This window comes from Dendrobates tinctorius, unplaced genomic scaffold (assembly GCF_039654945.1).
Source record: "Dendrobates tinctorius isolate UK_male_01 unplaced genomic scaffold, ASM3965494v1 ptg000293l, whole genome shotgun sequence".
Classification (NCBI taxonomy): Eukaryota; Metazoa; Chordata; class Amphibia; order Anura; family Dendrobatidae; genus Dendrobates; species Dendrobates tinctorius.
The window spans coordinates 6938232-6963393 of record NW_027361960.1 but is presented as its reverse complement, the minus strand read 5'-3'; the positions used below and the strand labels follow the sequence as shown (position 1 = coordinate 6963393).

Genomic DNA, 25162 nt, shown 5'->3' with positions numbered 1-25162 from the left:
ATAAATTCGTTTTTTGGAAATAATAAAAAAACAAACAATAAAAGTACACATATTTGGTATCGCCGCGTCCGTAACAACCCGCCCTATAAAACTGTCCCAGTAGTTAACCCCTTTAGTGAAACCCTTAAAAAATAAAAAACTAAGCAAAAAATAATGATTTATTATCATACCGCCGAACAAAAAGTGCAATAACGCGCGATCAAAAAAGACGCACATAAATATCCATGGTACCGCTGAAAACGTCTTCTTGTCCTGCAATAAACGAGCTGCCATACAGCATCATCAGCAAAAAAAATAAAAAAGTTATAGCTCACAGAATAAAGCGACGCAAAAATAACTATTTTTTATATAAAATTGTTTTCATTGCATAAAAGCCCCAAAGACCTAAATGACCTAAATGAGGTATCGCTGTAACCGTACCGACTCGAAGAATAAAACCGTCTTATCAATTTCACCGCATGTGGAACGGTGTAAACGCACCCCCCAAAAGAAATTCATGAAACGTTGGTTTTTGTTCATTCTGCGTCCCAAAAATCGGAATAAAAACGAGCAAAAGAGGTCACGTGCCTGAAAATGATACCAATAAAAACGTTAACTCGTCCCACAAAAAATAAGACCTCACATGACTCGGTGGGTCAAAATATGGAAAAATTATAGCTCTCAATATGTGGTGATGCAAAAACTATTTTTACAATAAAAAGCGTCTTTTAGCGTGCGACAGCTGCCAAACATAAAAACCGCCATAAATAGTAAATCAACCCCCCCCCCATTATCACCCCCTTAGTTAGGGAAAAATAATAAAATTAAAAGAAAATGTATTTATTTCCATTTTCCCATTACGGCTAGGGTTAGGGCTAGAGTTAAGGCCCCGTCACACTAAGCGACTTACCAGCGATCCCGACACCGATATCAAGGTGTCAGGATCGCTAGTAAGTCGCTATGTGATCACTGGTGAGCTGTCACACAGACAGCATCACCAGTGATCAGCACAGCGATGCCGAGCGCCCGGCATCGCTGGCCATCGCTGTAAAAAATAGAATCAAAATAAAAAATATAGTTATTCTCACCTTCCGACGTCCCATTCAGCCATCCTGCCTCTCTCCATGCTCCGGTCCCAGTGATCCTTTGCACGAATGACCGCGAGATGTCAAGGTCTCTAGGGATAACAAAGTCTCGCGGTCATTCGTGCAAAGGATTACTGGGACCGGAGCGTGGAGAGAGGCAGGATGGCTGAACAGGACGTCGGAAGGTGAGAATAACTATATTTTTATTTTTTTTTATTATCTTTTACACCTGATCGCTGGTCTCCCGCCTGTCACACAGCAATGCGTGCTGGCCAGCGGGAGACTAGCGACCAAAGAAATGTCCAGAGATTTCTTCCAGCGATCAGCGATACCGGCAGGGGGGCCGCTCGCTGATCGCTGTCACACACAGCGATCTCGCTGGTGAGATCGCTGTTATGTCACAAAAGTTGTGACTCAGCAGCGATCTCGCTACCGAGATCGCTTAGTGAGACGGGGCCTTTAGGGCTGAGATTAGGGTTAGGGGTGTGTTGGGGTTAGGGTTGGAGTTATAATTGGGGGGTTCCCACTGTTTGGGCACATCAGGTGCTCTCCAAATGCAACATGGCGTCTGATCTCAATTCCAGCCAATTCTGCGTTGAAAAAGTCAAATGGTGCTCCTTCCCTTCCAAGCTCTGCCATGCGCTCAAACAGTGTTTTACCCCCACATATAGGGTATCAGCCTACTCAGGACAAATTGCAAAACAACTTTTGGGGTCCAATTTCTCCTGTTACCCGTAGGAAAATAAAAAATTGGGGGCAAAAATATCATTTTTGTGGAAAAAAATAATTTTTTTATTTTCACGCCTGGGCGTTATAAACTTCTGTGAAGCACTTGCGGGTTCAAAGTGCTCACCACACATCTACATAAGTTCCTTGGGGGGTCTAGTTTCCAAAATGGGGTCACTTGTGGGGAGTTTCAATAGTTTAGGTACATCAGGGGCTCTCCAAACGCATATGACACCTGCAGACCATTTCATCAAAGTCTGCAGTCCAAAACGTCACTACTTCCCTTCCGAGCCCCGACGTGTGCCCATACAGTAGTTTTCTCCCACATATGGGGTATCAGCGTACTCAGGACAAATTGGACAACAAGTTTGGGGTCCATTTTCTCCTGATACCCTTGGGAAAATAAAAAAGTTGGGGACTAAATGATCATGTTTGTGGAAAAAATACAATTTTTTTATTATCACTTCTGTGAAGTCCTTGGGGGTTCAAAGTGCTCACCACACATCTAGATAAGTTCCTTAGGGGGTCTAGTTTCCAAAATGGTATCATTTGAGGGGGGTTTCCACTGTTTAGTTACATTAGGGGCTCTCCAAAGGCAACATGACACCCGCAGACCATTCCATCAAAGTCTGCATTCTAAAACGTCACTACTTCCCTTCCGAGCCCCGATGTGTGCCGATACAGTAGTTTTCTCCCACATATCGGGTATCAGCGTACTCAGGACAAATTGGACAACAACTTTTGGGGTCAAATTTCTCCTGTTACCCTTGGGAAAATAAAAAAATGGGGACTAAAAGATCATGTTTGTTGAAAAATTACGATTTTTTTAATTTCACGCCTGGTCGTTATAAACTTCTGTGAAGCACTGGGGGGTTGAAAGTGCTCACCACACATCTAGATAAGTTCCTTGGGGGGTCTAGTTTCCAAAATGGTGTCATTTGTGGGGGGTTTCCACTGTTTTGGTACATTGGGGGTTTTCCAATCGCGACATGGTGTCCGATCTCAATTTCAGCCAAAAAAGTCAAATGGCGCTGCTTCCCTTCTGAGCTCTGCCATGCGCCCAAATAGTCATTTACACCCACATATGGGGTATCAGCGTACTCGGAGCAAATTGCACAATAACTTTTAGGGTCCTGTTACACTTGGGAAAATAAAAGTTGGGGGTGAAAAAAACATTTTTTGGAAAAATATGACTTTTTAATTGTACCGCTGTACGTTATAAACTTCTGTGAAGCCATTGTGGGTTCAAAGTTCTCACCACATAACTAGATAAGTTCCTTGTGGGGTCTAGTTTCCAAAATGGGGTCACTTGTGGTGGGTTTCCACTGTTTAGGTAAATCAGAGGCTCTCCAAACGTGACATGGCGTCCAATCTGAATTCCAGCCAATTTTGCATTGAAAAAGTCAACAGGCGCTCCTTCCCTTCTGAGCTCTGCCATGCGCAGAAACAGTGGTTCCCCCCCCCACATATCAGGTATCGGCATACTCAGGACAAATTGCACAATAACTTTTGCTGTTTAATTTCTCCTGTTACCCTTGGTAAAATAAAAAAAATTGAACCTGAAGTATTTTTTTTGTGAAAAAAAGTTAAATGTTCATTTTTTTTTAAATATTCAAAAAATTCCTGTGACGCACCTGAAGGGTTAATAAACTTCTTGAATGTGGTTTTGAGCACCTTAAGGGGTGCAGTTTTTAGAATGGTGTCACTTTTGGGTATTTTCTATCATATAGACCCCTCAAAGTGGATTCAAATGTGATGGGGTCCGTAAAAATAAAATGGTGTTGCAAAAATGAGAAATCGCTGGTCAACTTTTAACCATTATAACTTCCTAAGAAAAAAAATTTTGGTTCCAAAATTGTGCTGATGTAAAGTAAACATGTGGGAAATGTGACTTATTAAGTTTTTTGTGTGCCATATCTCTGTGATTTAAGTGCTTAAAAAATCAAATTTTGAAAATTGCGAAATTTTCAAAATTTTCACCAAATTTCCATTTTTCACACAAATAAACGCAAGTTATTTGAATGAAATTCTATCACTAACATGAAGTACAATATGTCACAAGAAAACAATGTCAGAATCACCAGGATCCATGGAAATGTTTCAGAGTTATTACCTCATAAAGGGACAGTGGTCAGAATTGCAGAAATTGGCTTGGTCATGAACGTGCAAACCACCCTTGGGGGTGAAGGGGTTAAACAGCTTCTTCACGGTATTCACGGTGGAAAATGAAATGCTAGGTGAAATGCCGAGAGACAAAGAAAACCCTATATTAAGGGTCACAAATCTAACCCAAGAAGAGGTGCAAAACTGGCTAAATAAGATTAAAATAGATAAATCTCCGGGTCCGGATGGCATACATCCACGAGTACTAAGAGAACTAAGTAATGTAATAGACAAACCATTATTTCTTATATTTAGAGACTCTATAGCGACAGAGTCTTCCACAGGACTGGCGCATAGCAAATGTGGTACCAATATTCAAAAAGGGCTCTAAAAGTGAACCTGGAAATTATAGGCCAGTAAGTCTAATCTCTATTGTTGGTAAAATATTTGAAGGGTTTCTGAGGGATGTTATTCTGGATTATCTCAATGAGAATAACTGTTTAACGCCATATCAGCATGGGTTTATGAGGAATCGCTCCTGTCAAACCAATCTAATCAGTTTTTATGAAGAGGTAAGCTATAGACTGGACCAAGGTGAGTCATTGGATGTGGTATATCTTGATTTTTCCAAAGCGTTTGATACCGTGCCACACAAGAGGTTGGTACACAAAATGAGAATGCTGGGTCTGGGGGAAAATGTGTGTAAATAGGTAAGTAACTGGCTTAGTGATAGAAAGCAGAGGATTGTTATAAATGGTATATTCTCTAACTGGGTCGCTGTGACCAGTGGGGTACCGCAGGTGTTGGTGTTGGGACCTATTCTCTTCAACATATTTATTAACGATCTAGATGATACAAAACTATGTAAAGAAGTCAATACAAGAGAAGATAGTATTCTGCTACAGATGGATCTGGATAAGTTGGGAACTTGAGCCGAAAGGTGGCAGATGCAGTTTAACAATGATAAATGTAAAGTTATACACATGGGAAGAAGGAATCAATATCACCATTACACACTGAACAGTAAACCACTGGGTAAATCTGACATGGAGAAGGACTTGGGGATCCTAGTTAATGACAAACTTACCTGGAGCAGCCAGTGCCAGACAGCGGCTGCCAAGGTAAACAGGATCATAGGGTGCATTAAAAGAGGTCTAGATACACATGATGAGAGCATTATACTGCCTCTGTAAAAATCTCTGGTTAGACCGCACATGGAGTACTGTGTACAGTTTTGGGCACCGGTGCTCAGGAAGGATATAATGGAACTAGAGCGGGTACAAAGGAGGGCAACAAAATTAATAAAGGGGATGAGGGAACTACAATACCCAGAGAGATTAGCAAAATTAGGATTATTTAGTCTAGAAAAAAGACGACTGAGGGGCGATCTAATAACCATGTATAAGTATATAAGGGGACAATACAAATATCTCTCCGAGGATCTGTTTATACCAAGGAAGGTGACTGTCACAAGGGGGCATTCTCTGCATCTGGAGGAGAAAATGTTTCTCTACCAACATAGAAGAGGATTCTTTACTGTTAGGGCAGTGAGAATCTGGAATTCCCTGCCTGTGGAGGTGGTGATGGCGAACTCAGTCAAAGGGTTCAAGAGAGGCCTGGATTTCTTCCTGGAGCATAACAATAATTTTTTTTAAATTTGTTTATTAAACCTTAAACAGGTGTACAATATACATACTGGTATATAATGTTAAACACGATACAAAGTGTACATATGTTTCATACGACATTGAAATACAAGGCAAAATGTGCATACCAGTTGTATACAGAATAAAGCAAAATACAATATCAATTAAATCATAATGGTCTTGTTTTATTACTTGAGTGATGAGATCTGACTAACCTCTAAACTGTACCTACATCTACAAGAACATAAACAAACTATTCCGCAGCCTACTTCCACACAATTAACTATTATGTGACATCTCCACTCTACAAGGTGAGGTGAGAGGAATTCCACCTCTCCCAAATCTTTTCAAATTTACCCGGGCACCCTCTGTTTTGATATAACGTGCATTCCTATGGGATAATCGAATTCACTAAGTTGGTCCAGGACCCGAGAGAGGGAGATGAACCTCTCATCCACCGCAATGCCAGTACCTTTCGTGCCATAAACAGCGTCTCCCGTAGGAAGATCCCAATATATTAACCCCATGTCTCCTCGTCCCATACTCCAAACAGACAGACCAGTAGTTCAAGGGGAATAGGAACTTGTCCAGAGATGTTAATACTGATGTCACCTCCTTCCAATATTGTGCAACGATAGGACAGTACCAGATTATATGAATAAAGTCTGCATCTGTTGAATGTGAAAAATGAGGATGAATGAACTCATGGAGATCAACATCCAACACTGTGGAGACACCATCACATGTTTCTCAACGCAGTGATTCTAGAGCAATGCCCCCATCCCTTATGGGAAATATGCAAAAACATGCAAAACACAAGCCACGGAGACACCATCACATGTTTCTCAACGCAAGCAATGACTAGCCAGGTCTTTCCCCGGGAAGGAACAACCACGGGAAGGGCAGTCTCCAATGAAGGAAACCACCTATGCCAAAACATGGTATCCATCCACAGACAGCTGTTTCGGGGTATAGCCCCTCATCAGTGTGGAGTAGGAAACTGGCTAGTAGGAGCAATGCCTAGTAAAAGACTGTGAAAAATGAGGATGAATGAACTCATGGAGATCAACATCCAACACTGCGGAGACACCATCACGTTTCTCAACGCAGTGATTCTAGAGCAATGCCCCCATCCCTTATGGGAAATATGCAAAAACATGCAAAACACAAGCCGCGGAGACACCATCACATGTTTCTCAATGCAAGCAATGACTAGCCAGGTCTTTCCCTGGGAAGGAACAACCACAGGAAGGGCAGTCTCCAATGAAGAAAACCACCTATGCCAAAACATGGTATCCATCCACAGACAGCTGTTTCGGGGTATTGCCCCTCATCAGTGTGGAGTAGGAAACTGGCTAGTAGGAGCAATGCCTAGTAAAAGACTGTGAAAAACGAGGATGAATGAACACATGGAGATCAACATCCAACACTGCGGAGACACCATCACATGTTTCTCAACGCAGTGATTCTAGAGCAATGCCCTATCAAGGGTAGAGACGAAATAGCATTATCTATACCTATACATCTCATATGCGATTGAAAAGCTGACCTTAGTTGTAGATAATGAAAGAACTGGGATCTCGGGACATTGCGGTGAACTTGTAATTGTTCAAAAAATATCAGAGTTCCATGATCATATAGATCAACTATCGTAAAAACATTATACTGAGCCCAAAACTCAGCGGATGGGTGTTCAAGTAACGCTGGAAGGTAATCATTATTCCATAAGGGCATTTCGGCTATAATATCCTCAAATCCAACCACCCTTTTTATCTGCTTTCATACTGATCGTGCCAGACGAAGCAGGGGCAACAGCCACGGGACATTTATTTTCCTCATTTCCAAAAATCCTAGCGGGCAACTAACTTGTGCGGCATGAAGCAGATGACCTTCAGAATTAGGAAGATGACCCCCGGGTATCCATGTTCTTATGGCTTTGGCCTGTCCGGCCAGATAATACAGAAAGAAATCGGGTAACGCTGCCCCCCCCTCCCTTTTTGGGCCTCTGCAAAGTGGATAGTTTAAGTTTGGGCCTGGTTTTCCCCCATATAAAAGATGTGATCTGGGAATTCAGATTAGCAAAAAAGGATCTGGGCACCACTACAGCACTATGTTGGAGAGAATAGCTAAGCTTGGGGAGTAATATAATTTTAATTAAACTAATACGTCCAGCCATAGACAGTGGAAGTTTACCCCAAATAGCGAATTTGGCTTTAACCATCTCCATCAGTGGATGTATGTTAAGTTGTAGATCAAACTTACTGCCTTGAGAAATATGGACACCCAGATATTTGAAACTGGTTACAATGGGTAGTGAGGAGAGAGTCTCAAGTCGTGGCATTGGAGCATGGGAGAGAGGCATCAAAGCAGACTTCTCCCAATTTATATATAGGCCAGAGGATTTACCAAATTTATTTATAGTAGTGATCACTCCTTGTCAGGGTTTCCCCCGCTTTGTCCATAAATATCACCATATCATCAGCATATAGGCCTATGGTGTCTGTCCGGCCCGCTATTTCTATACCAGCAATATTAGGGGAAGATCTTATACGAATTGCCAGTGCCTCGATAGCAAGAGCAAAAAGGGCCGGGGAAAGGGGACACGCCTGACAAATTCCCCTATGCAATGAAAAGGGCTCAGATATGGAACTATTTATGATGACCCGGGCCCTAGGCTTCATGCATAATATACTGACCCACTTTTGGAATCTATCACCGAATCCATACCTCTGCAAACATGCGTGGAGAAAAGGCCATTCAAGAGAGTCAAAGGCCTTGGCCGCATCAAGTGATGTCAATGCCCATTCGTTGTCCGGCACCAGAGAGCTATACTGGACCACTGACTGAACTCGTCTAATATTGATGGAGGTGCTCTTACCAGGCATAAAGCCAGTTTGGTCAGAATGTATGAGGTCCAATATAACTGATTCCAATCTGTTGGCCAAAATTTTCGTAAAGATCTTAGAATCCACATTTACTAATGATATAGGCAGATAAGATCCACAATCTAAAGGGCCCTTCCTCTCCTTTTTTAGAACTATTATATTAGCCTCATAGGAGGATTCCGGCATGCATCCCCCCTCCCAAATCCCATGAAGCACCGTTAACAAAAGGGGCGCCAATATCTCCTGGTATTTCCTATATAATTCGACAGGAAATCCATCTGGTCCAGGGGCTTTCCCAGAGGCCATATCCTTCACGGCATCCTCTACCTCCTCCAGAGTAAACTCAGCATCCATAAAAGCCCGCTGGGAAGGGCCTAGTGTGGGAAACTCTATATCTGACAGATAATTTAGACACCCTGGGCTATCAACATCAGTCTTAGAATTGTACAATGAGCTATAATAATCATAAAAGCATTTCAGCATTTCCTCAGTTGAAGAAGCCAGAGCACCATCCGAACTGCAAATCTGTAAGATTGTGTTAGTTGTATTATGTTGACGCACTAAGTAAGCCAAAAAATTTGCTTGCCTGATTCTCCATCTCAAAGTAAGATTGTCGGGCAAAAAATAATTTACGTTTAGTTTTACTGTCAACATGCTGAGTATATAACCTTTGAGCAGTCAACCATTCCACCCTATTACTATTAGTTTGGTCAGATATGTAGGCGGCCTCCGAATCTTTCAGACGTCGCTCCATCTCGCCATCCTCCTCCGATGTCACTCGTTTAATGTAAGAGATCGTAGAGGATAAACAACCTCTCAGATAAGCTTTAAGAGTGTCCGAAAATAAATTAACATTTTGGGGTTCAGGGTGGGACGAGACGAAGCAACGTAGCTGATCCATCGTTCTATCTGGTGGTTTTATCAACTTCAACCAAAAAGGGTTCATCTTCCATGTCATCCTATTATTCAATGGTCCGGATTTAAGTTTAAGAATAACTGGACTGTGGTCTGAAATCCCCCTACTGCCATGTTCAATATCATCCACCCATGTCGCTAGGCTGCTGGATCCAAAAATGTAATCTATGCGAGATAGGGAGCGTTTAGTGGAGGAATGGCAAGTATACTCCCTCGTCTCAGGATGGCGCATTCTCCATAGATCCAGCCACCCGCTACCCGCCATGAATTGTGACAGCTGGGATGTACCTGGATAATTTAGGGCGAAACTCAATGCTTTCTGAATAATTGACATATTGGCCGGGGGGGGTTATAGATACACAGAATAACATATTTCTCAGAGTTGATCAGCGTATGTACAAACACAAGGCATCCCTCAGGATCTTTCCGGGCCTCCCTGGTTTCCCACCGAACATCTTTATGTATTAACAGTGAAACCCCCCTTGAATAGCTGGTGTGAAAAGCATGTATAAACCACTGTACCCACAGTTTTTGCACACACCAAACTGTATCTCTGGTCAGGTGCGTCTCAACCAGAGCCACAATGTGAGGGCAATATTGTCTAATTTGTGAGAACACCTTAATTTTCTTTCTGGGGGTTTTTATGCCTCTTACATTCCAGGTCATACATATCAACTCAGTACCCATTCCCACCTATCCGAATATGTTGCATAGTGGTGCCCGAGCAGAATGCAGAGATATCACCTAGATAACAAAGTTGGCATCGGCTGCGGCATTTACCTAAATAACTATAAAATCTAAAACCTTTGTAAAAGAAAGAACAGAACAAGAACCTAATAATATAGGAGCACAGTCTCACACTCCCATCAAAAAATAAGCAAGGGGATACCATCACTGAGTACAGTGTCCGGTATTGTTGGTAATTGGATACTCGCCGAGAGAGCTCCAATTAGACCTTTGACTGAAAGGATCCAGATTAACAGCCATCACATTAGGATTCCTTTGCAGGCGATCCCCTATGGGACAGCAGCCATTCAGTCGCCTCCATTGGATCTGTGAAGAACACGGAGGTATCTCCGTGGACAACCCGAAGCCGGGCTGGATATATCATTGAGTACACAATGTTCCTTTCCCTGAGCCGTTTCTTGACTTCAATAAATTGTGCCCGCTGCTTCTGCAGCTCCATGGAAAAGTCCGGGAAGATGGAGATCGCAGCATTGTTGAACTTGATGGGACTTTTTTGTCGTGCAAGACGCAGAATGGTGTCTCTGTCTTACAATTGAGGAGGCGTGCCAGGAAAGGCTGAGGTGGGGCCCCCGGAGGCAGGGGTTTAGTAGGGACCCTATGTAGTTTTTCAATTGCTAACACTGAAGAGAATTCATCCCCCAGGGAGGCCTTAAGCCAGTCTTCAGAAACTGCTCAGGATGCTGACCTTCCGAGCGCTCAGGCAGACCAATGATGCGGATATTATTCCGACGCATTCTGTTCTCCAAGTCATCCGCCTTCTGTTTCCAAGCATTCATAGAGCCCGCCACTTTCGTTAATTTGGCCTCCATAGGTGTAATGGTATCCTCTACCTGAGACACCCTCATCTCCACCTCCGTAATGCGTCCCCTCATGGTCTGCATATCTTGACGAAGTCTCCCCAGCTCCGTGTAAACATCCTCAATTTTCTCAGTCAGGGATGTCCTGGTTAGGGAGATAGCCTGCATCAATTGCTCAGATGCCTGTTTAAGGGTCAATTCCTCCTGCTCAGTTTCTTCCTCACCCCCAGAAAGACGATTTTTAAGTTGAACTTGGGAGGAAGTGTTTCTAAGAGGCCATGCACTATCAGAGGGATCGGGTCTTGCATACTCCTTTAGTTTTTCTGCTGCTGCTCCTGACCCTTTAAATCGACTCATGGTTAGCTGCAGTATGATTCATTAAGACAACTAAAGGTATATGCTCCGGAAATGCCCCACAGCGCATGGTGAGCACAGCAGGACTTGTAGCTCAGGCCACAGAAAGAGGGAGCCACATGAAGTTGTCAGGATGATGACCCGCACTATGCCAATAGAGTTCCTTGCGGCCAGGGGAGGGAGAGGGGGTCCCCACAGCGACAGCAGCAGTGGGGGGAGGGTGTACAGAGTCTCCCACAGTGATGGCGCCAACCGGTGCGGAGATTAATTAATGGAGGGGAAGGAGCATGCAGGGCCCAATCTTTCAGGGCACTCACCGCGTGTCCCCTCTGTTCTGTCAGCCGATATCTTCACCGCCCGAGCAGCGGTACAGCGGTATGAGCCGACGCTGCAGCTCTCAGTGGCAGAGCCGCACCTCCAAGATGGCTGCCGCCTCATGGAGGATCAGCCGCCTGCTCCAGTCTCCCCGGCCGCCCGCTCTCGAAAGCTGCTCACGTCCTCCTGCGGGGGGGTCCAGGGGGAATCCGACAATCCAAGATATATCACAAAAAAAGGGTCCAGAGTCCAGGATAAAACAGGATTCTGAGGAGCTCTCCCATCAAGCATCCTCTCTCGCTCGCTACATAGCCACGCCCCCCCTGGAGTGTAACAATATTGTATCTTACAGTTATTGTTAGGTTCTTTAGAAGGACGTAGATCTGGGGATTTGTTCTGACAGAATTTTATAGACTAAACTGGATGCACTAATGTCTTTTTTCGGCCTTACTATGCAATCTATGTAATCCAACTCACTTTGAGCTGAATCAGGTGGAGTGATTGAGATAAGGGATTTTGTTATTCTCTTCTTTTTATAAAAATCAACTGATGGCAGGAAAGTGAAATAAAAAAAAAAACTGAATGAGCACGTATGAATGAATCATCACACATCATTCTGTGAAGGGTGCAAAGGTATCCTGGGTGTACTGTGTGTATCAAGGGGCAGAGCCCTACAGGATTTTATTTTATGGAGTCCTAGTATCATTACTTATATTAATCTACATTTGAGATTGAGCAACAATGAAGCCCATTTTATATATGGTTTAACATTGGACAGGTTCCTCTATGTGTTTGGCCAGACGTGGTCAGGGTCAGATTATTCAAATCGTGCAGTGATCTGCTCTTATAGTGAAATTGTTTCCAGAGGAGGATGAAGGTTTTGCAAAAATAAATTAAGTCTGAGAACTGCTGCATTCTGTTTCTGTGTGAAAAGACACTAAGTTCTTATCTCCGCTCGCACATGATGGGAGGAGGAATGAAGCTGTGCGCAAGATTCTCTGCATTTCTGTCCTTGGTGTAATATGCGCTGGGAGATTTATGCTTTTAAAGAAAAAAGTACTGTAATATTGGAAGTTGAAGTTGGAAGTTGAAAGTAAAATGTTGTGCCTTTTTTTTTTAGAAGGAAACTTGTGATTGTTTGATCATTAATGTGTTTTTACCTTCTTCTAGTTGTGTGTACAGCTAATTGAGGATCAGCAGAAGGGGGTAGCCAACAGCACGTCTGATCGAGTAGTGAGAGGCCTGAGCCTTCCTACTTTCGTCAGCGGTTTTTGTTGTGGGTGAGAGGCCTGAGCCTTCCCACAGTCCATGGAGCTGGTCTAGTAGGTGAGAGGCCTGAGCCTTCCTACTTTAGTCAGCTGGTCAAATGGGTGAGAGGCAAAGAGCCTTCCCGTTGCACCCTGTAGGTCTACCGGGTGAGAGGCACGAGAGCCTTCCCGCTACATCTTGACAGGCTCATTCTGACTTGCTAAAGTGTGGCCTGTAGACAAGGTCTTGGCCCACTGAGAGGGCATTTGCAGAAAGGTGAGCTGTCTGGAGTATAAGTTGAAGCCATGGGCAACTTGCTCTGTGTGCAGTCACGGCCCCCAATGGGATCCAAAACAGCTATATAGATTGTAAAAGATAGAGAGGGAAAAGAAGCAGTGAAAGAATGTGGGACCAATATTGAAAAAGGCAAACATGCCAGAGTGTGATTGTTGGATGTACAAAAATGGCACAGACAAGGGAAGAAAATAGCAAGTAAACACATGGTGTCTAAGATAGTGAAGCAGTACAGAAGTAAGATGTATTATGAATGTTTTGATGCAAAAAAGTCTGACTATGACCGATACATGACTGCTACCATCATACCTCTGTATAACCAGAGACCCAGAACAAGCTAAATGGACAAATAAAGGAGCAATTCTAGAAAATGGGTTATATGTGTCCTCTGAAAATAAATACATTCTACCAGCTAATGGTAATCATTTCATTCAACTCCTGCATTGATCCATCTTGCATGTGTTCACTCTATTCCATGTCAGCAAGCATTTTGTACTGGTAATCATTTCATTCAACTCCTGCATTGATCCATCTTGCATGTGTTCACTCTATTCCATGTCAGCAAGCATTTTGTACTGGTAATCATTTCATTCAACTCCTTTGCTATAATTCATCTGTTACATTTTTCTCAGTACTTACTGTTGTATATCCATGGGGGGAATCGCTGGAGATGTTATCATGGGAGAGGTGCTATAGCACAGAGATGTAATCAGGACTAGCGTCTTTGATCATCTATTCCAAACCAGGATGTGTTGAGCAGCCGTTGCTAATTTGTAACTAACCAGCTCCCACAATCCCCTTCTCTTGGCCCTGTAGTGTGGAGTCTAAATTTAGATTCATTCTAAGGGGAACATGAATGTGAGGGGTCGCACGCATTCAGCAAAGCATCGCATTAGCTAAGCATCATACAAAAGCAGTTATCCCATGGCAGTTAGTCAGGGCAGGAGTTAGGTAACTCACACTTTGTACTCCCTTTTACACATGTGCTTTATTTCTATCCACCTGTGTTCCCTTGCCATCCACATTCACCACCCCATCCCTCCTCCATCACGACTTATAAACATCAGCCCCTCTATACAGCTCCCATGCACTCCTCACCTTCCTGACAAACCTCAGCCCAACTTGCCCATACACATCGCAAAAAAAACTTCTTCCAATTCCAATAACTACTTGCTCTTTATCTTCCTACTCCTACTGATTTCGGGGGATATCTCCCCCAACCCCGGTCCACCATCCCCCAACCTCAACCCCTACTCTACCTCATATCAAAACAATACTAATCTTATTAATATTACTTGCAATCCCTCATCTCCCTCTTTCAATTGTGCCCTCTGGAATGCAAGGTCTGTATGTAACAAGCTTCCTTTCCTGCACAATTACTTTCTGATTAACTCTCTTAATCTATTTGCCCTCACCAAAACCCGGATTCAGGATTCTGACACTGTCTCCCCTGCTGCCATTTCCCATGGTAGCATACAATTCTCCCATTCCCCGAGACCCACAAACAGACTTGGTGGTGTGGAGTCAGCATACTCCTGTCCCCACAATGCACTTTCCAGGTAATCCCCCCAGTTCCATCACTCTCATTCCCTTCATATACTGGCCCCCAGGCTCACCCACCCACTTCCTTGACCACTTCTCAGGTTGGCTGCCGCACTTTATGTCCTCAGAACTCCCAACCCTTATCCTGGGAGACTTCAACATCCCCATTAACAGCCCCCTTTTCACATCTGCATCCCAGCTTCTATCACTAACCACTTCTCTCGGCCTCTCACAGCTCTCAACCTGTGAGACACACAAGGACAGTAACACTCTTGACCTGGTCTTTCAATCTCCTTCCTAAATAATGCACGGCTTCCCCTCTCTGACCACAACATTTTCTCCTTCATGCTCACAAATCCTCACCCACCCCAGCACACTCCCATCTTCTTGTCCGACTACGTGCACTACCGACCCCATTTCCTCACATCTCCTCCTGTCTCTCTCTCCAGTCGTCACAACTCACCTAACTACAATATTTAATCTCTCCCTCTCCTCTGGCATTTTCCTATCCTCCTTCAAACACTCTATTGTTACTCCATTATTAACCCCTTTCTGACAGCTGACGGGATAGTACATCAGAGTCCCCTGTTTTGAGGTGGGCTCCGGCGGTGAGCCCACCTCAAAGCCGCGACATATCAGCTGTTATAAAAAACTGACATGTGCCCACAATAGGCGCAAGCGGAATCGCGATTGGCTCGCGCCTAATAACTAATTAAATCCCGCTGTCAAACTCTGACAGTGGGCATTTAACTACCGCTTCCAGCCGCCAGGCCGGAAGTGAGCGCATCGCCGACCCCGTCACGTGATCGGGGGTCTGCAACGTGTTGCCTTGACAACCAGACTCTATGGTTGTTGCAGGCACATTGCTAGATGCCCCAATTAGTAAAGAGGAAATAAAAGGTGCTATTAAAGCACTTCCTTTTGTAAAAACTTCTGGAACCGATGGTTTAGTAGGGGATTGGTACAAGAATAATTATGATTTGGTTAGATATTGTTTGTTTGCACTCTATGAGACCATTTTTAAGAAAAGGAGCTCCCCGACTCTGTGAGAAAGGCGCTAGTTGTGGTCTTACTAAAGTCCGGAAAAGACTTATGTCTCCAGAATCTTATCTTCTAATTTTGTTAATACAGATATAAAAATTTATAGCTAAAATACTTGCTTAAGATTGAATTGGTTACTGTCATCATTAATACATCCTGACTAGAGATGAGCGAACTTGAGGGTTCAGTGACATGTCAGCAGTCTGCATTATGAATAGCTAAGCAGAGCACCATATGAAGCCCCTACCCCACAGGTTGCATCGGAGCACGAGCATATCATTAACTCAAAACTGAAAATAAAGATTAAACAATAACCAAAAAACGGATTTCATCAACCAAGGTATCATTTTAATCAGCATAACAGCGCTGACCTGACACTGTGTGTAGATTACTGTGCACAATCCTGCTAACAGGTTCCCTTTAAAGACGAACTGTAACCCTGCTGTGGAACCATGGGGTCATATAGACCCCATGGCTGAATAAATTGAAATATTTCTAAAACTGGTCAATCTCAGACATTGACCTTCTATGTATTTTCAAGTAACATATTTCTGCTTACGGTATGTTGGTGATATTGTGAATTTGTTTTTCAATTTTGTTTCAAAGTTATTTCCAATTTTCTGTGTTTGGGACTCTCCTGACTCCATAGTACCTTTACTGTCTGACTTTTTTTTTTTTAAATATTTTCTGTTTATTCACAGGTTTTGTAATATAATTGTAAGTAAGCCATGGCTAGACTAACTGTGATGACTCCTGATGAAATATTGGCAGCCTTGGATGCTTCTAGTGATGTCGATACTGATAATGAAGGTAATTTGGAAGATAATTTGAGCTGGGTCGAAAGTGACGCAGATCTCGATGTTGCATCGGATTCAGACAGCGAACAAAGTGCTATTCTGTCTGACACTGGTGATGCCAATTCCTTCGATGATGAGGACGACGACGATGATACTTCAGGTGAAATTCTTGGCAAAGATGGCTATAAGTGGTTGCTACAGCCAAAGACTATTCAACAAACTCCAATCCGAAACATTGTCAAGGCCAAACCAGGACCAAAGGGTGATGGACGTCTTGCAGATATGCCCTTGAAATCATTCAAACTTTTTTTCAACAATGCTTTGATTGAAGAAGTCATCAAATGGATGAACTAAAAAATTCAAAGTGCTAAAGTGAAATACAAGATCCAGTCTGGATAATTGTATGACACAAGCATTTTGGTATAAATTTCAGTTTGTGTTTTGATGATGACAAATAAATCACTTCAAAGTTACGTTTGATTTCATAACTGTGTTCTGAAATGATGACAGAATAAAACTTGATTATTCTGAACAGCCAGCATGTTCATTTTAATGAAATATGACAATTTTGAGCCTGGAATCAAATAGACCCCATGGTACCAAAGCAGTGATTTTTTTCATGGTTCCCACAGCAGGGCTAAATTTAGAGGCTATTAAATGCTTGGAGTTAATCTGTCCTCTTCCTATAACAATTTATACAGCTCTGGCAAAAATTAAGAGACCATTGCAAAATTTTCAGTTTGTTTGATTTTTTTTCTTTATAGGCACATTTTTGAGTAAAATGTAAATTGCTCTTTTATTCTATAAACTACTGACAACATGTCTTCGAATTTCCAAGCAATAAATTTTGTATTTATTTTCAGAAAATGAGAAATGGTTTAAAATAAAGAAAATGCAGTGCTTGCAGACCTCAAATAATGCTAAGAAAACAAGTTTATAATCATTTAGAAATAATACTGTTTTAACTCAGGAAGAGTTCAGAAATCAATATTTTGTGGAATAACCATGGTTTTTAATCACAGCTTTCACACTGCTTTTGGGTGACCATATGCCACTCATGGTACAAATATTTAAGCAGTTGTTCTTTGTTTGATGGCTTGTAACTATCCGTCTTCCTCTTGATTACATTCCAGAGGTTTTCAATGGAGTTCAGGTCTGGAGATTGGGCTGGCCATGACATGGATTTGATGTGGTGGTCCTTCATCCACACATTGATTGACCTAGCTGTGTGGCATGGCGCCTTGTCCTGCTGGAAAAAACAGTCCTCAAAGTTGGGGAGCATTGCCTGAGCAGAAGTAATCAACTGTTTTTCCAGGAAAACTTTGTATGCGGCTTGATTCATATGTCCTTCACAAAAATTAACCTGCCCAATTCCAGTCTTGCTGAAGCATCCCCAGATCATCACCGATCCTCCACCAAATCTCACAGTGGGTGCAAGACACTGTGGCTTGTACGTCTCTCCAGGTCTCCACCTAATCATTAGACGACCAGGTGTTGGGCAAAGCTGAAAATTAGACTCATCAGAGAAGATTACCTTACTCCAGTCCTCTATGGTCTAATCCTTATGGTCTTTGGCAAACTTCAGCCTGGCTCGCCTTTGCTTCCCATTGATGAAACAGGGTGGATTTGATTTAAATCTAACTGATTTAAATCACGATTTAAATCACGATTTAAATCACTAGTCAGTAAGGCTTGATTTAAATCAGTGATTTAAATCAAAGTTTCTACCTAAACTAGTTCTTGCTACTTTAAAATGCAAGTAGATGAAGATTTTTAGAATCACTTTTTATATTACTTTTTTCTCCCCAGTTTAATGGGTTAATCATTCATATTTGGACACCACTGTTCTGTTGTACTTAGGAAGGAGAAAAATAATCCTGACCTTAATAACAATTTAAATAGATTTATTCAACTGAAACAATAACAACATTACAGCATAAGTTATTTGCTTAAACAAACATCCTTGTTTGTTAACTAATTTGGCTAAACAAAATATATATATATTTTAAGAAACTTAGACTGTCAGCCCAGCCGACACATGAAAAACTTAAATACTACTGTCCCTGCTGTCCTCTGTAGCTCACTTGTCATCTTCATCATCATCTTCTTCTTTGTTCCTATTCATAATCTGGAAAAGAAAAACAAGCTTTCCTGCTTTATTGGGTCCCAACCGATTTCTCAATTTAGAATGAATGAGTCCAAAGGAAGAGAATATTCTTTCAACGCCTGCAGAAGAAGCTACTGCTGTTAAAAGTGAAATCATTACTTGAACAGTCTCTAAATCCAAGCGTTTAAGTGACTTCCACCAGTTTACTGGTGTGACCTTCCTTAAAATATCTTCAGCAAACATATATTTCTTGAATGGTTCCCCCTTAGCTCTGAAGTTTATTATAGTTGGCATTAAAGATGGATTATTGCTGGATACCCATGTCATAGCTAACTCCTCTTCCTCAGCACTTAGGTTTTGACCCTGATATTGGATATTAACAATATTTGCCAAAAAATGAGCTGGAGTCAGTGCTTGTCCCATTCGTTTGTTTACTGCTTGTAATTTAATTCTGTCCATGTGTAGTTCTGTTTTTAAGTGTTCACTCAGTTCCTTCCAAATTTCAACAGCATCCGCAATAAAACAGCTATTTTTCTGTATTTTGTTTAAAGCTTGAGAGATGGGTTTCAGGAAGCTCAGCATATGTTCAACATTTCTCTTAAGCCCAATGTTGAGGATTTTGGCCGTGACAGTGCCATCTATTTTATCTCGATTTTCTTCACAAAGTGTCATCAGAATAGGCCAGTTTTTGATATACTGCTCAAAACAGTCCACCACAGAGTTCCATCTAACATCTTGTGGGAGCGTTAGCTTGGTTCCACCCATCCTTTTCAGAGCTGCTGCAGCAAAATGATTATTACGGAAGTATTTAGCAATTTCAACAACATTAGCCTTTATTTCTGGAACACTTAAGTCTTTGGCTAAGAGGTGCAGCAAATGAGCACTGCAACCATATGTTATTAGCAGCTTTGTATTCCCTCCCTGCTCTTCTAAATCTCTTCTCATCTTGGATACGTTTGCAGCATTGTCAGTGACCAAACTGCGTACTAGACATTTGAATTTTTGTTCACATGTCGTTATAGCTTTTACTGCCACTTCTTGTAAGTATTCTGCTGTGTGTGCATTTCCTGACGTATCAGTTGTTTGTGCAAGGAAGACTTTACCTTCTTCTGTTGTTATACAAGCACATACAATAGGATCATTGTGGACATTACTCCACCCATCAATACTTAGGTTAACAATTTTACCCTCCAGAGCTGTTGCACATTGCTCCATTTCTCTGTCATACACTTGATCCAGCAGTTTCCCTGCAACATCAGCTCTGCGGGGTGGACTGTATCCTGGTCTCAGTGACTGAACCATATTAATGAAATGTGGGTTCTCAGTCAGAGGGAAAGAAGAGTTCGTTTCATAAATAAACTGGGCAATTTTTTCATCAATCAACTCTTTTTCTAATCTGCTAGTTCTTATCACAAACCTATCTATGGTGGTTCCAGGAGGTAAAGGTTTTTTCTTCCTTTTGGGTGATGGTGATATGTGGCTGTGGGTGTCTGATGATGATGCTGCTGCTGCTAATGAAGCACTATCCTGGATGGATAACTCTGAAACTGTAGAACAGGATGATGGTGATCTTGGAGGTGGATAGTTTCCAGAATCCATGAATTCCCCTAAACAAAAAAAGTCAATGCTGTTATTTTATTGTTTATACAATTTCTGCTTATTGTACACAACACATCACTGCCCCTGCCCCAAAAAGAATATTTGTTTTTCTTCATAACTGTTCCAAATGACAGTAACATGCAGTAATAATAAGAAATATAATTTTTCTCACACATGACAGTTCAGTCTTTAGAAATAGGATTCAATAAAAATGTTTACCAACCTGAAGATCCTGCCTGTTCAGAAGTGTTTCTTTGGTCATCTTCATCACCGCACTTCTCATGATGTTGCCTCATTCGCGCCACCAGGCCTTGCATCTCGTTGTTGCATCGTTTGCATTTTGCACGCATGCCTGCCTTACCGATAGGCGAAGGAGCTTCATTAAAATATTCCCAAACTGGGTCTCTTTTACGGCCTGCTGCCATTATAAGGAAAGAATGTAATAAACCTCAGATCGTACACACAAACAGATCCAGACTTGTCTGTCTGTGGCTATGCTGCAGTATTGTGCTCAAAGTTTCACTTTCATTTTCTTGTCTGCTTGCCCTTCCTCCTCCTCACACTTAGATTCACATTCTTGTGTTGTGCAGATCTATTCCACTCCAAACAATCAGAAACATATTGTCTAACTTCTTGGACTTGGCACTGAAGGGGTTGATTCTGTATTCATAGGTTTGTAGAACAATAGGATTAAGGTCTTTTTCTCAACTCTGTTCATGTTGTAACATTTTTGCCGTGAAGAAGAGGCTGGGACCTCTGTGGAGTCAAATTCAGTTTTGAGAACTGCGTAAGTAAAGCGAGCGTCTGTGATAATATAGGAGAGAAACTGCCCACTAATCCTACAGAAACCTCTGGAAGAGCATGGCATTGTGAATGTTACACATATACAGCCTTTATTCTACTGAGTTAAACAACTCAGCATTATCTCATGATGGAAGAACCTTTGGATGGTAAAATATTTTCCTCAAAAAGCAGTTTATTGAAAAAAAATCCGATTTAAATCAAAAAAATCCGATTTAAATCAAAAAAATCCGATTTTTTTGATTTTTTAAAAAAAACCCATTGATTTTTATCCACCCTGGATGAAAGGCTTTTTCCTAGCTTTACATGACTTGAGCCCTGCCTCTAGGAGCCTGTTACCAACTGTTCTTGCCGTGCACTTCACCCCAGTTGCCATTTGCCATTCCTTTTGTAGGCCACTTAATGTCATCCTGCGGTTGATGAGTGACATTCGAATAAGATGACGGTCATCCCGGTCAGTAGAGAGTCATTTTAGCCCTCTGCCGATCAGTGGCTTCATTGTCCCAAATGTCTGCTGCTTGACCTTGTTGTAAGGGACTGCCATCTTAGAATTTTAAGGATGGAGGCAAAATGCCGCTTACTGTATCCCTCTGCTAGTAAAGCCAGAATTGAGCCCTTCTTTTCCTCACTCAAGACTTTTCTTTTCAACTCCTTTGGCATGGATAAAAGTTATTTTTTCTATTCCTATTACTTTTGGGATATTACTAGCGCTTGTTTTGCCATCCAGCTTGTCCTATTGCAAAAGGATTGTGAACACCACAGCAAGGTTTCTATACTTTCCTTCATTAAATAAGATTTGCTTCAGGTGATGACCTAATCAGAAGCACATTAAGTAGAATGAGGTGTACTCTGGTTGGAATTCAACTGACACTGGAATGGAATGGCTGTCAGACATGTAGAGAAGCTGATTTTTATTAAACTGTGCAGTGGTCTGTTAATTTTTGCCAGAGCTGTATAAGGCCGGGGTCAGACTTGTGAGTACAATGCGAGATAGGTGTGCGAGTCTCTTCCATCAATACATGGCTCTGCCGTCGGCACTCGGGACCAGAGTGTGCGGCTGCAGGAAACCCTATGCAGCCGCACGCTCCGGTCCTCGCAAGTCTGACCCCGGCCAAATTGTGACTATCCGTCTCTTTTTGGAGAGTTGAGGAGGCTATCGACTAAGTGGATGCCACTTTCACTCTCACTGATTGGCTGGATAGCTTCAGTTAAGATGATTCTTCTGCCTAAGCTACTTTATTATTTTGAGACTTTCCCCGTTAAGGTACCCCTTGGGGAATTTAGGTTTCTCCAAGCTGCTATAATGAAGTTCATATGGAACAAAAGACGCCGAAGAATATCTAAAAGTGTTCCCACATCCCATAGATCACAAGGGGGCTTGTGTGGTGCTAATAAAAATATGGATATCTTATAGCCTTCATGTTGTAATATATTGTTTATATGCTTTGACATAGTGTGGTCACGAGACAAAGGGTGGAAAGTATTGCAAATATGAAATATGGTTGTTTGAATCCAAACACTATATATTGCAATATACTATGGTGTAATATCTTTAATGAAGATTTGTGCTGCTTGAACAAGGAAGTCTTGTGTTCAATAATAGTGTGATGCTCGGAGACAAGGGAGACCAAAATGTTTTGATGGTCTCATGTAGCAATGGTCATGCATGACATCAATAATCGAGGACCGATTGTGATACAAATAAGACGAGTATGAGTGTGTGACTGGGTTACGATAGGTATCCAGTTTTCAGAAAAGGTGATTATGGAAGTCATGCTGCCCATATAGCTACCATCTTAGAGCGTTATGCTATGATCATGAAGAGTTAACTTTGTAACAAGCAACATATGTTGAACTTTGAACAGTGACAGACAGTGACAGACAATCTTGATTGTTAGAAGACATGCCAGTGGTAAACAGATCTTGGGTTGGTGCAAACAAACTTTAAGATTGTAGTAGTCTATAACAAACAGACCTTGAAGTCTTGTGCTGTTATCAAGACAACAACCAATTGCGCAATGGCAAGGTACTGATGATTCAGCCTAAACATGCTGCACAGATGTCATAGGGGAGGATGTGGGAGTTGTGTATAAAAAGGTGGACCCTGTGTCAGTGAGGTAGGGACATTTCCAGAAGGTATCGTGGATGCACGGTTTCTGTGATAAGACCAGAGTATTTCCTTCTCGCTGACACTGTGGTCCCTCCAGTGGAGAAGTGATGTTACAATACTTGGTAATGTAATGTATTGATGCTTATTTCTCTATGTACTATAATTCATATTAATTGTATGATTCACATGAAATGAATTAACAAAAAACAGGGTAATATTATATTTGCCATTCCATAATTTATCATTATCCTGATGTAATCTTAATAAATTGTTACATTATTGTTTTACCATAAAACTGTATCCAAGTGGTGCCTTCTTTAAAGCCGTATCCGAACCTTATTGCTAAACAGTTGGCAATACAGGCTTGCCTGTTCCGGATATCGTTAAATACTATTGGGCAGCACACTTAAGGAAGATTTCCTCGTGGGCTTCATTATGGGCTTACAATATTTGGACTGAAACAGAAAAGATATGGTTGGTTCCGATCCACCCGAACTGCCTTTTATTGTTGACTAAGCCTATTAAGATACCATTTACTTTTTTGGGCCCTAAGCCGTTTACAAGGGATTTTCGGCTCTCATGTGCAAGGCATTTTGGGTTGGTCTCTCCCAATAATATCTTATATATACCATCCTCTGATACCAAACAGTTTGGAAGTGATAATGATCCACCCGTGGATTTCGGCAGAATTATTTAGATTTGTGGACTTGGTGGATGGAAACACATTGGAAGTTCTCGTCTGATGCTATAAAATCTAAATTTGCCATAACTAATAGAGAGTTCTTCCAGTTCATGCAGATTAAGCACCTGCAGTCTTTACTATATGGCTCATTGACATTTTCTCAGCCAACCAAATTTGAGAGGCTTTGTAAGAAAGGCACGTCAACTAAAGGATTAATATCAGATATTTACAGGATCTTGGGTTCTCCTCGGACTGAACCCCATCCGTATATGATTAGATTGGAGTCTCTCCTGGAAAGGATGCTGTATCCTCAATGCTGGAAGAATACTGTATATGGGAAAAGGCAGCCCAAATCCTCTATTTGCACCCTTTCTAAGGAAAAGCAATATAAAATTTTGCTGTTTTGGTATAACACTCAGGACCTCCTTCATAGACTGAACCACCAGCTCCCAAATATTTGCTGGCGTTGTTGCTCAGCACAGGGTTCTCGTTTACACATTTTCTGGTCTTGCCCCGGGCTGGCTGTATTTTGTGAAAAAGTGAAAATCTTAATACAAAAGGTTATATATGTGGAGGTTGAGCTGGACCCTGCTATATACCTACTAAATGTTTCCCCTAGAGGGATGGAGAGGAATTCGACCAGACTGTGGTTACATCTGTTGACGGCAGCTAGATGTTTGATTGTCCTTCATTGAAGACAGACTACTCCCCCCTCTTAGAAGGTTTTGGATAGAATAGCTGACATCCTCAGGATGGAGCACAACAGCCTTATTGAATGCGAGTTTGGACAGATTTGAGACCGTCTGGGGTCCCTAGGACTATTTTAGGGCTCAAAACAACAGTTAGGAGCATGTTTGTTTTTGAACTGGTATCTTCTTACCTTCCCTTGTGTATGTCTCGTCTTATTTGGTATTGTGGTTTGACAATAATTGTAATAGTTGTATGGGAATGGAGCCATCTTAACTTGGCATAATTTAGAAACTGCTGTTGAGCTTTCTGTCTTTTTCTGATCTATTGCATAATATGTTTTGAGTTCATTCTAATTGTACCCCATTGTTTCTGATCTTCAAATTTGTAAGACAAATTGTGATTGTTTTGTCTTATTTCTGATTGTAAAATTTTAAAAAAATCAATATAAATTAGTTATTAAAAAAAACCTGATACCTTATACTGTAGTGACGTCACCAACTAAGGTCTCCTATGCAGGCAAAAAAGAGGTATGCTTCTAATCCTACACAATAAATAGATGCTGCAGATCCACGGCTCTTCCAACAAGAAAGGAGGAGAAAAAAATGAGCCAAAACTGGCTATCCATGCAGCTGGTAGGCAATGAAGATCCATCACTCTAAGTTGGTTCTATAAATGGAGCAGCAGCTGATGAGGAGATTC

General features: G+C 41.8%; 1 protein-coding gene across 3 annotated transcripts in view; it reads right to left on the bottom strand.

The window, feature by feature from the left end:
* The window catches only part of LYST (lysosomal trafficking regulator), a 722897-nt gene that overhangs the window by 385940 nt on the left and 311795 nt on the right, over positions 1–25162 (bottom strand). The window lies entirely within an intron of this gene.